At 39.8% G+C, this 14,634-nt stretch overlaps 1 pseudogene across 1 annotated transcript; it reads right to left on the minus strand.

The window, feature by feature from the left end:
- Nucleotides 1-48: 48 nt before the first annotated feature.
- LOC104609895 (phospho-2-dehydro-3-deoxyheptonate aldolase 1, chloroplastic-like) lies at nucleotides 49-12,683 on the minus strand (annotated as a pseudogene). Its single transcript, XR_016084018.1, has 6 exons — nucleotides 12,606-12,683; nucleotides 9,647-9,973; nucleotides 1,789-2,066; nucleotides 1,407-1,683; nucleotides 927-1,172; nucleotides 49-814 (listed from the first exon to the last, which is right to left on the minus strand). The product of XR_016084018.1 is annotated as a phospho-2-dehydro-3-deoxyheptonate aldolase 1, chloroplastic-like (transcript).
- Nucleotides 12,684-14,634: the final 1,951 nt, after the last annotated feature.

The following is a 14,634-nucleotide window of genomic DNA, read 5'->3' on the forward strand; positions in this document are numbered from 1 at the left end:
GCTTTTATTTTCCTTGAAATCGAAGCATTGGTCCTCAATCTCACTTCACAGCAAACTACCTGACGGGTGCTGTATTTTCATGCATGAACCTAGATTCTGTAAAGACCATTTGGTATGGCAGTGATACCATTTGTTCCAGGAGATTGAATTGATGCTATAGGCTTTTGAGTGATGAAAAATAAAATGTTGTGTTTCATAAACAGATTAGATATTTCACTTATTAGGCCTTATGGTTGTAGAAGAATGTAAAGCTTCAGTTCACTCTTGTGGTTTCAGATGGAACACAGATATGGAAGCACAAATATATTGAAGGAAGATTGACTGGACTAAAGAAGGGTCTGTAACCCAAAACTGGCATACAAGGCTGGGGAGTATTGACAAGATACTTTATAATGCCACCTAAGGCCATAGGCTCATTGATAAGACCCTAGCCAATTGAAGATTCAAGATGGAAATTTTCTACCAACAGATGAAAAGAAACTATATATAATAATCCCTGAACTGAGGAACCAATGAATCTAAAATATATCTAGTCAACAGAACCATTTCCCTGTTGGTTTTTGAGGAAGGTCTGACCAGATTTCATCCTTCTCCTTCTCAGTCTCTGTGCAATTGCAAAAGCCAATTCTAGCGACTGTGAAGCATTGAGCGTTGGATCACAATGTGTTTGGTAGCACAAATTCAAGTCATCAAAAGTCACTGTCCTTGATCCTCCAATGCATTCTGTAACATTCTGACCTGTCATCTCCAAATGGACACCTCCAGGGTGGCTCCCCTCTTGTTCATGAACATCAAAGAATGCTCTCAACTCCGACTAAAACAGATAGAGAAGCAAAGCACCTTATTAGTCCTCAGGATGTAGAAATTAAGTGCAAGATAACTAAATGGTTTGGGCAATACTTTAATATGATTGGCTGAGTTCTTACCCTGATTGCATCAAATGAGCGTGTCCTGAGGCCACATGGAGCCTTAATGGCGTTCCCGTGCATAGGATCACTCACCCAAGTCACAATAAGCCCAGCCTGGCGCACAGCCCTAACCAGGTGGGGGAACTTCACCCGCATGTTTTCAGCTCCCATTCTAGTGATTATTGTTAGCCTTCCAGGCCTATTTTGAGGGTTCAGAATCTCACACAACTTCACAAGCTCCTCGGGTTCCATCTTGTCACTTACCTTCATGATAAGTAGCAATTTCATGTTGAGCCCTAGAAAAAACTCGATCTTAAAAACTGAAGAATTAGCTTAAAATAATGTAACCACTCTATATTATCTTAACAGCAATAGAACAACTAACTGGTCATGACAAGTAGAGAGGAAGGGTTTGGAAGTTAGGATCAGAATAACCCTCTGAAAAACTTAAGAGAAAACTAACAGATCTTTAGATGGTTAATGTGGCTCACCACCTACCTTTATGCCAAGAGGATTGGCTACTCCCCTTAGGAACTCAACATGAGCTCCATCCAACTGTCGAGTTCTCTCACCCACCCAAAGCATGTGAGCTGATCAATCATAGTAAAGGCCAGTTGTTGAATCCTCCCTTGTTAATGCCTGCTCATATGGCAGATGAAGGCATTCATGAGACGTCCAGAATTCAGTGGCTGTCATTGTAGGATGATCTAGATCAAGTCCAGCAGCAGCCATGAATCCCAGAGCTTCATCTACCTTTTGTGCAAGTTCCATGTACCTGTCCTCAACCAGTAAAGTATATCTACCAAGTATCAGCAAAAAAATATTCAATATAACCACAGCTATCTGTATTAAGAACTAGATCTTGGAGAGGTAGAGAAACCTGTCTCCTTGCTCACTGTGTTCTGTGAAATCTAGGTTCCATTGTGAGACTCTTTGCATAGCTGCATATCCACCGGTAGCAAATGCTCTAAGAAGATTTAGTGTACACCCAGACTGGTAATATGCTTTTATCAGCCTTTGGGGGTCTGGTGTTCTAGATTTTTCATCAAAAGCATGACCATTGATGATGTCTCCTTGATAAATTGGGAGCTTCACCCCATCTCTGGTCTCAAATGAAGTAGACCTAGGTTTTGCAAATTGGCCTGCCATCCGTCCCACCTGTTGCATAATCAAAGAAGAGACTTCCATCAGAGGAAGTACTGAAGTATCTTATCAGAATAAACAACAAATTTCTCCAGAAAAAAACCAGCAACATGTTGCAACTGGAACACAATATATACTGAAATTCCTTCTTTCAAGAACAGTTATCTATTAATTTTAGTGAAGTGTACGATAAGATTGCATATCATGCTGATGGCTTTCCGATAAGAGTTAATCCAGCCAAATATATGAAATCAAGGTTCAAAGTATCGATACATATCATGCTGATGGCTTTCCGATACACCCATCCAGGGGTTGTATCGGATCAGAGCATGGTTAAGAGGGTAGCCGGGCCTTAAACTGACCCCTCTGAACCGATTTTAAAAAATAAATAAATAAAACTTAAAAAAAAAGTATGGATACAGGCTGATATGCCCTACCGTATGAAATGCTAAGCAGATTAACTGTTGATTTTTAATTATTCTCTTGTTCCCCTCTTTCACCTCAGGCAAGTGTAAAGTAACATGGCTCAAATAGAAGGAACCAAACTATTCTTCTTAACCCAAATTCTATTCCTTGATTTAAAAGGAACAAACCCAAATAAATACGAAGAGATTTAGACCCCTCGATAAGACACAACTAGGGCATCTTTAGATAACATCAGTGATTATGACCGAAGATGGAATCAGACACATAAATAATGAAAATGTGCAAGCAGCTACAGTGGACAACGAAACCCAATAAAAATACAGATGACTAGAGAAAACAAATATTTCTACATACAATTGATGGAAATAGAAATCATCCTGTCAGTTGAATTAACATCACAGAAAACCAGAATATGGGAACAGTTTTACTTTTATTATTTTTGTGTTGAGAAATTAGATCTGCTATTAAGACAATACACATATAGAACTCTGTTCTTTAAAAACCTTGAAATACGTTTGGAAGGTGAGATGGCAGACCAAAATGGCTTACCTCTCTTTCCATTAGTGTTGCATGGAATGGACATGGGCGCCAGAATCTGACACGTGTCAAGAGTCTAACTCAGGAAGATGGAAAAAGACAGGGACTCATGAACATGTCTATGGAAAAAGCTTATACTAATAAAATAATTCATAGGGAAATTTTCCCATTAGTACCCTCCACTTTGGGCCTAGTGCCACTTTGGTCCCCAAACTTTAAAATGCGACAATTCAATACTCAAACTTTCAAAACATGACAATCCAGCACCCGCTGTTAAGTAGTTGTTAACCAGCCGTTAAATGACATTTGAAAAAGACACAAATGTCCTTCGAGTGTTATCTAATTTTCTTTATCAATCATCTAAACGTCAACAAAAAAGTAGCAGTCCCAAATCCTAGCCTTTTCCATTCAAGAAAGTTGAGGTCATATTTGAGTGGGCCATCTGGTGATCCCAACTTTTTTGAATAGAAGAGGCAAAGATTTGAGGTTGTAAATTTTTTTGTTAATGTTTGGATGGTTGATAAAGAAAATTAGATGACACTCGAAGGGCATTTGTGTCTTTTTCAAATGCCACTTAACAACTAGTTAACAACAAGTACTGGATTGTCATGTTTTGAGAGTTCGGGTACTGAATTGTCGCATTTTAAAGTTCGGGGACCAAAGTGGCACTAGGCCCAAAGTATATGGTACTAATTGGGAATTTTCTCTAATTCATATTTTTAGAATTCTAACATTATATACCCACAAAAAAATGTAACTGTGCTTTTGTTACTAAATGATATTTGATGCAAAAAATGGATCCATCTTGTAGATTCATGTCATTAAATAAAGGAAAAGATAAAAAATGAAATGTTATGTAGAAGTGCTCTCAAGAATCTGTGGAGTGCCCAATGGTTGTCCATTTAGAGGGTCCATATATGCTTTCCATGTTGGAATTTCAGCTTCCAAGATGAATTGTGGCTCTCATCATGTGATTGCTCTCATCTGATAACCACTCTAGTTAGGCGAGATACATGTGGTGGTGGCCCTGAGAGTAAACGGTCTGGTGGAGAAACTCCATTACAGGCTAGAGCTAAATAACTCCTCTTGTCATTTTAGAAGCATCCATATCAGAACCACAACATAAACATATAAAACAACAAGAAAAATGGCAAATCCAGATCTCAACAAGCTGTGAATTGCTTAAAGAGAAGCACCTAAACATCCTGATGGAGGCTCATCCCAAGAAAGCCCATCTCACCCCTAGGGGCGACAGCTCTAGGATAAGGATAAGGCAAGAAGTCAAGATAGAGAAGGAGCCAAGAACCCAAGATTATCAAGATTAGTCCAAGAAAGATAAGCAAGAACAACTCAAGACTCCCAAGACTATCAAGATTAGCAAGACTCCAAGCATCATCAAGATTTCCAAAGACTTCCTAGATTCAAGCATAGAGGACTACCAGGGAGATCGGACGGTGGCGGATCAAGTTCAAGGAGGTTCGGTCTTACCAAGACAGTTCAAGATGGCCTATCAAGATCAAGATCAAGATCAAGATCAAGAAAGTCCAAGATTCATGCAGATTAGAACTATCCTAACCCTCTTTCCTAATTACTTTACAACTTCCAAGATGTACTATAAATATTGATAGTTTTCAGTTAATACACACTTCATATTTTCAGATTTTCTTAAGTTCTCTTCTCTTTGGGTTTCGCCACCTTTTCTCTCTCCTAGAGAAATCGGTGTTATTTGCTAGGTGCTAGCGACGCCCGATGCTTGCATAGCCAGCTCCGGCTTCCATTGCTTCCACGTTGCGTCAAGTGGTATCAGAGCAGGGAATTCGCCCAGTCATGTCCGACCCAGACGGTAGCAGCCGCAACCCACCCCGTGACGGAGATCAAGGGTTTCCAGCTGTTTGGAGAGCAATCGAAGAACAACGTACAACAACACGTAACATCGAGCAGCAGTTGGCAGAGATGGCTGAACAACTGCGAACCTTGTTACAGGAGGTTGCTCCACGGAACCGGGAACATCCACAGCAAATCGAGGGAGACGACCACGACAAACCACCCATCCATACTGCGCTACGACGACCAGTCCTGGACGACAATAGTGATGATGATCTGGAATTTGGTGGTGTTCCAGTTCTTCCCGGTAACGATAGAAACGGTAGAAATTGGCACAATCAAGGTAATTTCAATCCCCGTAGGAATAATGATGAATTTAAACTCAAGGTAGATATTCCTACTTTTAGTGGAGATCTTGGTATAGAGGGACTCCTGGATTGGATCACAGAAGTCAATAGGTTCTTTGATTACATGGAGATACCAGAGGAATGAAGGGTAAAACTGGTAGCTTTCCGATTAAAGGGAGGCACATCTGTTTGGTGGGAATAGATGAGAGAGACCCGGATGAGAGAAGGAAGGGGTCCTGTTTGAACCTGGAGGCGCATGAAACAATTAATCAGAGGTAGATTTTTACCTCCTGACTATGAACAATATATGTTTGAATCTTATCAGAGGTGTGCGTAGGGTTCTCGTAGTGTTAACGAATATACATCTAAATTTTTGAGATTAGCTGAAAGAAACCAATTATCTGAAAGTGATAACCAGCAGGCAGCCCGTTATCTAAGCGGTTTGAGACCATCCATCAGAGACAAAATTGGTGTACAAATGGTTCTTAGTGTGCAGGAAGTAAGGAACCTAGCTTTGAAAGCAGAATTAATGTTCCAAGACAAGGCACACGGTGATAATTATTGCCGGTACAGCGGGAGCGACAACAGACCAGCAACTGTCGACAGGAACAAATCAGTCTCGACAGTACAACCTTCTCACCCGGAAAGCACAAGTAACGCCGATAAGGCTACTACAGGAGGACATACTCGAGGTAATCCTTCCAACCCTCCTAAACCCAGTAACCCTTATGCAAGGCCTGCTCCTATTAAATGTTTTAAATGTAATGAGGTGGGACATAGATCTAGTGACTGTTCCAGGAGGAAGACAGTTAATATGGTAGAAAGGGAGGAGGAAGAAGATATTGAGGAGGAAGTATATTGTGGACCTGATGGGGAGGATGAAAAGGGTCCATATGAACATGAGGAAATACCTGTGTTGTTAGAAAATTATTGTTGTCTCAAAAAAATAAAGACACTTCCCAGAGGCACAGATTATTTCGTACCAGATGTACTGTCAAGGGAAAATTGTTTAATTTAATTATTGATAGTGGCGGTCAGGAAAATATTATTTGCAGAATGTCATCCAACAATTACAGCTGATTCCTGAAAAACATCCCAACCCATATACAATTGGGTGGATCAAAGAAGGAGGCGGCGTACGGGTAGAAGAACGCTGCAAAGTACCTTTTTCGATTGGTAAGTACCATGATGAAGTATATTGTGATATTGTTGATATGGATGCTTGCCATATTTTGTTAGGGAGGCCTTGGCAATTTGATACAGATGCAAGGCACATGGGTAAGAATAATACCTACCAACTGAAAAAAGAAGTGGAAGTGCAAGGACTACTTGATGAATTCAATGATGTAGTTCCAGAGGAGTTACCAAATGAACTCCCCTTTATGAAAGATAAACAACACCATATTGATTTTGTTCCAGGTGCCAGTCTACCTAACCTCCCACATTACAGGTAGACCTGTTCATGGGCCGGGCCGGGCCGGGCTCGGGCCGGGCTTTTATTGTGTATTAACAAATTTTTTTAAGGCCCGAGCCCGAGCCCGGCCCGACCATTGGGCCTACAATTTGGGCCCGAGCCCGGCCCTCATAAAAAGCCCGAAGCCCGAGCCTAGACCCGGGCCCGAAATTTAGCCTATATTATTATTATTATTAATGTTGAAGTAGCTGAATAAAAAGAGAGATAGATTGAAATTATAAAGAAAAGAATAAAATATATATATATTTTAATAAATATTATATTATTTATATATTTTATATAATATATAAAATACATATTATATATTTTATAAAATATATAATACTGAGTCGGGCCGGGCTCGGGCCGTGCTTTTTTGACAAATCCCGAGCCCGGCCCGAAACACAGTCGGGCTTACTATGTTAAGCCCGAGGTCAGGCCCACGGGCCTAATTATATGACCAAGCCCAGCCGGGGTGCGAGCCGGGCCAGGCCGTCGGGCTACCTGGCCCATGAACAGGTCTAATTATAGGATGAGTCCTAAAGAGAATGAAATCTTACGGGAAAAGGTAGAAGAATTATTGAAAAAGGGACACATTCAGATAAGCATGAGTCCTTATGCAGTACCTGCCTTATTAACACCTAAAAAGGATGGCAGATGGAGAATGTGTGTCGACAGCAGGGCCATTAATAAGATTACCATTGGGTACAAATTTCCTATTCCCGAGTTGGATGACATGCTGGACCAGCTTAATGGAGCTGTAGTTTTCTCAAAAATAGATCTCAGGAGTGGATATCATCAGATCAGGATCCATCCCGGAGATGAATGGAAAACAACCTTCAAGACTAGAGATGGCTTGTTCGAGTGGTTAGTCATGCCCTTTGGGCCAACCAACACACCCAACACATTCATGAGGCTGATGAACCAAGTATGGGAGAAATGTGTAAATAAGCAGTCAACAGAGGACTTCTTTATTTATGATGGGTTCCTTATGAAAGGGGAACAATTGTGTATCCCTTGCACCTCCCTCCGCGAAAAGATCATCAGGGATTTGCATGGGGGTGGATTAGCAGGACACTTGGGAAGGGACAAAACAGTAGAAGCAGTTAAAGGGCGATATTACTGGCCAAAATTAAGAAGGGACGTGTCTACCATTGTAAGCAGGTGCTATGTTTGTCAGGCAGTTAAGGGACAAACCTAGAACACAGGTCTCTACATGCCACTACCCGTTCCTACTGCTATATGGGAGGACCTGTCCATGAATTTTGTGATAGGCTTGCCAAAGACCCAGAGGAACATGGACTCTGTCTTCGTGGTGGTTGATAGGTTCTCAAAAATGGCTCACTTCCTCCCATGCAAGAAAACAGCATATGCATCCACTACAGCCAAATTATTCTTCAGGGAGATTGTTCGCTTGCATGGGGTACCCAAGACCATCACATCAGATCGTGACACACGGTTCCTCAGTCACTTTTGGATGACCCTGTGGAGGTTGTTTGATTCGTCACTTAATTTCAGCAGTATAGCCCATCCGCAGACAGATGGACAGACAAAAGTGGTAAACCGGACCTTAGGGAATTTAATTCGCAGCATATGTCGGGAGAGGCCAAAACAGTGGGATTTCGCCATAGCCCAGGCCGAGTTCGCCTATAACAATGTAGTGCACAGTTCTACAAGTAGATCCCCATTCTCCATCGTGTACATGAAGGTCCCTAACCATGCACTGGATTTAGTGAAGCTACTCAGAGTACCCAACGCCCGTACCTCAGTGGAGCATATGGCAAAACAGATCCAGTCCATCCAAGAGGCTGTGAATCAGAAGCTAGAGCAATCCAACGCCAAGTACAAGATGGCCGCAGACAAGCACCGCCGGTCTCAAGTGTTCGATGTAGGTGATGAGGTTATGGTCTTCTTAAGGAAGGAAAGAATTCCCGTAGGTACTTACAACAAGTTGAAGCCCCGGAAGTATGGTCCATACAAGATCGTGAAGAAGATCAATGATAATGCCTATGTAGTGGACCTACCAGATTAGATGGGTATATCCAAGACCTTCAACGTTGCTGACCTACACCGGTATTTACCAGAGATCACACTTGCCTATCCTAATCACGACTCGAGGTCGAGTTCTCTCCAAGTGGGGGAGAATGATGGAGGCCCATCCCAAGAAAGCCCATCTCACCCCTAGGGGCGGCAGCTCTAGGATAAGGATAAGGCAAGAAGTCAAGATAGAGAAGGAGCCAAGAACCCAAGATTATCAAGATTAGTCCAAGAAAGATAAGCAAGAACAACTCAAGACTCCCAAGACTATCAAGATTAGCAAGACTCCAAGCATCATCAAGATTTCCAAAGACTTCCTAGATTCAAGCATAGAGGACTACCAAGGAGATCGGACGGTGGCGGATCAAGTTCAAGGAGGTTCGATCTTACCAAGACAGTTCAAGATGGCCTATCAAGATCAAGATCAAGAAAGTCCAAGATTCATGCAGATTAGAACTATCCTAACCCTCTTTCCTAATTACTTTACAACTTCCAAGATGTACTATAAATATTGATAGTTTTCAGTTAATACACACTTCATATTTTCAGATTTTCTTAAGTTCTCTTCTCTTTGGGTTTCGCCACCTTTTCTCTCTCCTAGAGAAATCGGTGTTATTTGCTAGGTGCTAGCGATGCCCGGTGCTTGCATAGCCAGCTCCGGCTTCCATTGCTTCCACGCTGCGTCACATCCTATGTAAAAAGATGAAAAAAAATTTTATGAAGGAAGATGTAGGGTATCAGAGCCTTCTCTCTCTCTCTTCCCTGATAAATCATCACAATGATCAACTCAACAAAGCCGACTAAATTAGCATGGAACAAATTAATTGCTAATAGAAGAGCAATAATGGACAAAGTTGAACTAGCGTTAAAACTATACAGATAAAAAAAATGTTAACATACTCAGACATGAAATCCATAGAATATATACAAGAAAAACCCGAGTATGAGATCAGGAGCCATAAAAGACAGACCTTGATGACGGGCATCTGAGCTCCGAAGTCCAAGACCACTCCCATCTGCAACAAAACGCTGAATGTATCCCTTACTTTGTTTGCACTGAATTCCTTGAAACTCTCAGCACAGTCTCCACCCTGAAGCAGAAAAGCCTTTCCAACAGCTGCATTCGCAAGTCGTTCCTCCAACTTCCGTGCCTCCCCGGCGAAAACAAGTGGAGGGGAGCTCTCAAGCTGCTTCAGAACCTTGTCAAGCTCTTCTTTACTTGGGTAAGCTGGAATTTGAAGAACTGTCTTTGTTTTCCAGCTATCGGGAGTCCAGGTTTCTCTGCTGGGATGTTCAGGCTACCTGCATTTGGCAGGGCCATTGCACGTACAATTCGAAGCTCAGGGAGAGTGACTGGGTTCCTCCTTTACTCTAAATAGTTTGCAGAGAGATAGAATGATCCAGTAGGAGAGAAGCAAAATCTATATGAAGGTCCCTTCTCTTCTCCGAGGTTGGTTTTCGATTGCATGTCTTTGCAGTTTTATAGATGGAATTGTCTATATAACTCACGTAAGTACCCTGGGAAAATAAATTTAGTTTGACAGTTTTGACTGTTCACATTAGTGGGCAATTAGAGACTAAGGAAAATTTAAGTCGTTAAACATATCAATATTAGTGAATTCATTTGTTTTAAAATGGCTTAAAAGTCAAACCATCTCAACATTTAATCATTGTAGTCAAGGTTTAAAATATCGATATGATATGGTCAATACAGGGTCGATATAAAAGACCCTATATATCATCCATTTGGCATATTTTGTCCTCTACAATAGTCTTTTGTCATTTCATTGTTTCCTATTTTCATCTCCACTTTTTTGGTGTTTCAATTACAAAAATATGGTAACTTGTGGTTGGATTTGTGATGTTTTAGGTCTTTATTAATATAGATTTTCTCCAAAAAAAGACAAACCCAAAAATTACAAAAGTAATTTATTTTGTCTTAAATAATTTCTGTCAACGATCCAATAACAATTTATGTCAAAAATGATATTTTATTTCTTAATTTTTGGTAATTTACATAAATAAAAATAATAAAAAATTAAAGTAACTATATTAATATTGTATGCATCTTAGGAATTCTAATGGACCTTATATATTTTTAAACTAAAATGATCAATTTCTTTAAGCTAATAATTAATAATTTAATCCACAATAAATAAGTAAATAAAACATATTGATTATTTGAGGAAAAAATATTTATTTAAAAAATTATGAATAAACAACAAATTATGTTGAACTTTTGGTTAGATCTGTAATGTTTTAGGCTTCTATTAATAGATTTATGGGTTTTTACAAAAAAATTGGGAAAATCCAAAACATATATGAAGTCCATACGTTACTTATTGTAATGTGTTTTTTCATGTAAACTATTAAAGTATGCATTTATTATATGTTTATACATAACCCAAGATTATTTCAATATTAGATTTTATATTATTAATGTATTTGTGAGATTTATGTATCCAAGCATATCCATATCTTTCTACCATCTCCATACATATTATTCAAAACGTATGGTAATAAATATATCCTTTTTCAAGCTTATTAATACAATACATAGTTGAGTATTCATCACTCTCTGTTTTGTGATTTTTTGGGTAGAAGAGGAATCAAAAGAAAGCTACAGAGAGTACAGGGAGTAACCAGACCCCACAAATCATAGAAGAAAACACAAGACAGCTCTCTAATCTCACCACCAGATCTCATAGACCAAGATCTCAGTCTAGCTAGCTTCATTTTGAAGTCAATCAACAGCCCTAATAGCTTCCCTATAGATATGAATGGATATGAGAAAATTTACATTTAACCCTTTATTTATAACAAAATACAACTAATTTTAAATTAGGGAAAATCTATGATGTGGGAAAGACATGTTATAGAAAGAGTTTATCAATCAAAACCCACCCATGAATTTTGATAAATAACACCTGATTGACTACCACACTTATGATTCTAATTGACCGGTCAGAAGTTATTCAGATATCATATCTTTCCTGTATCATAGTTGAACCCAATAAATTATATAAATTATGCTCCAGGGGTATTGATTTTCTTCGGCAAACAGTCCACTCTTCACTCTCTAACAGCAACCGCCTTGACAACATTGATAGAGACCACATCTACCACACAAACCCGGATCTTCTCCCCACACAAAGCTTCTCACACCAATCCCACAACACATTGCAACTATGCAGCAGGAACATAGATCCCATGAATGACAACATACAAGGGGTAGGGATCTGCTACCAATAAAATGCTCCCAACAGGCCACTGCAACGGCACATTGTGAAATTACTTAATTAAAAGTTGTCATCTAAATAGTTGTCTGAAAATAATGTGGAAATTAATAGAAATTAATGGCTATACAACTATCAAAGTTATGAACATTGATGAGAAGGCATAAAATAAATGGGGTTTACTAAATTGAAAATTTAGACATACATAATTGCTGAAGATTGCTAGGAAAAAGTCAAATTGAGGCTCAGTTTGGAAGGAATACATATACGAATATGTAGAGTGCAAAACTTTATATTTTGTATGTATTTGTACTGTACATATACAAAACTACAAATGCCTGAAAATTTGCTAGGCTTTGGGCTATGCAAAAAAAAAAAAAAAAAAAAAAAATCACTTTTAGGCTGAACTAAACATTCTATTAATTTGTCTTTTAGGCGACCAGTTTGGAAATAGTACAAATATATACGGTACAATACAAATTTAAAAATACAGTATACAAACAAGGTGCCAGCTGGCTAATTGGTAAGGTTACGAATACAAATATGTGCAATGCAAATACATACAAAATAATACAAATAACAAGGTTTTGCACTCTACATATTTGTATTTGTACTTCTTTCAAAGTGAGCCTAAAAGAACAAAATAACAAATCATTCAGTTGAGCCTCTTCATCTCTTGTATCTAACCACTAACCGGTAACCACTCCACCCTTGAGTCAGTGTACAAAGTCATTAAAGCTGTTCTCTGTGAGCCATGTGAGAATTGCAGCATATTGACTTATCATACCCACAAAGAAGTCAAATTATATTATGGACATATAATCTGGCAACATGGCAATTTTATGTCTAGTCGTTGGGAGGCATGCCCTCACACTCCCATTCCACCTCCACCTACCACGTAGTCATTGCAGTGCAAATGACCAGTACAAAAGCATGGAAGTAAAAATAAAATGAATGTGAATTCTGGTTAAAAAACAGTAAATCAGAATTTGCTCTCAACTCATTTACACTTATATACTTTTGCACTAATGCAAATAAAATTACAAACAAATTAAGTCAGTTTTTTTTTTTTAAGGACCCCAGACACAGACCCCATGACCGTGAGACAAAGACTCCGTTACAATATTGTTTAATCTCCACAACAGCGGCGGACCGGCAGTAATCCCCCTCTACCTCGTATTCCTTCACATTTCTGAAAAGGTCAAATGGCTTAATTCGTTAATTTTCGGGGTTCCGACGTCTGCACACGATCCTGTTGATGAAGAGGTTACGAACACCGAGTGGTTCTTTCTTGTGCCGATGACGCAGTCGTTCATCAACGGTAGTGGCCTTCCTGGTCAGGCTTTCTTCGCATCGTCTCCGATGTGGCTTACCGGGGGTGAGAGGCTTGCGATCGGGCGAGACAAGGTCAAATTTTTGGCTTGCGGACGATGGTGTGTATACCTTCGGCCAACGGTGTGGTTGAATTGGGTTCGACGGAATTGATTTTTCACAGATTGAGAAAGCTTGATCTCGTGACAATCACAACACCATAAGTGGCTGAGGAAATAATTCTATCAGCAATCCCATGGCTCTGAGTATTTGAATATTTAGCTCTGTCTGCAACAAAACAAGCTATTTCCCTGGAGCTCAAGCTCTGATTTAAGCCACTTACAGAAGCGTATCAGATTGGAATTCTGGCCATGGAAGCCTATATAAACATCACAGCTCCTGAGTTTTGCATTAGGAGAGTTAGAAACGGAGGTTTTCGCAAAGGAAATCCGAGGGACAGGGAAGGTAAGTGAGATTTCGGGGAGGTGCAGTATCAGGAACTAGAGCACAGGTCACAAATTTAAGCTTTTGGTCAGATGGGTCATCGCAGAAATCCAATCTTTCTGTTTCTGGTGGAGGGGTGTAGGAAGAGCTTGGGATGTCACTAGATACAGAGCCACAGTAAGAAACCGGAGGAGATGGATGTGTTGTTGGAGTTGGGTTTTCTGGCGTAGTAGATGGAGTCGCGTTTTCTGGGGGTGGTGGAAGCAAGGCCCTTGGAGATATGTAAGGTGATTGTAAAGCTGAGACGAATGCTGATGATGGTGGGGAGATGAGGGATGGGGAATTCAATGGGGATGATTCATTTGAGCTCTTTATGCATGGTTAAAGCAAATCGGAAGGAGATACAGGGAGAGATTTCTTACTACTCGATTGGCTACTGCAGGAACTTGATGTCCTGATGGTCAAAGGCTTAGTTGGAACTACAGAACTCTCTTCCTCCAAAGCTATGATACCTAGAGAAAATGACTCTTGAGGAAGTTGAGATGGTGATGTTGCATCCATGAAGAAAATACAACCTTGGTGGCAGTTGTAATATCTCAAAAATTCAAACAATGCTGAAAAACCAGAATCCTAGAATAGATTAAATCTTCATTTCCTGTCGAAGAATGGATGCCATATAGTCCTACTAATAGATTCTCAAGAGCAAAGCTGTTGAAACTAGTAATTTCCCAGAAGACCAACAAGAGAACTTACAAATTTGCTGTAGTTGATCATGTTGGCAATTGCACAAAATGGTGAATCTGATGAAAGACCAATGTAAAAAATGACTATAGGAGAAGAGCCAAAAGAAGAAACATTTAATGATTTTATGTTTAGATAGTTTGTGGGCCTCTCAGATTCAAAAGTTCAAAGCCAAAAACTTTTTCAGCCACGGAAGAAGATCTGAGTGGAGAAACAAAAACAAAGCA

This window comes from Nelumbo nucifera, chromosome 1 (assembly GCF_055504915.1).
Source record: "Nelumbo nucifera cultivar China Antique chromosome 1, China Antique-T2T, whole genome shotgun sequence".
Classification (NCBI taxonomy): Eukaryota; Viridiplantae; Streptophyta; class Magnoliopsida; order Proteales; family Nelumbonaceae; genus Nelumbo; species Nelumbo nucifera.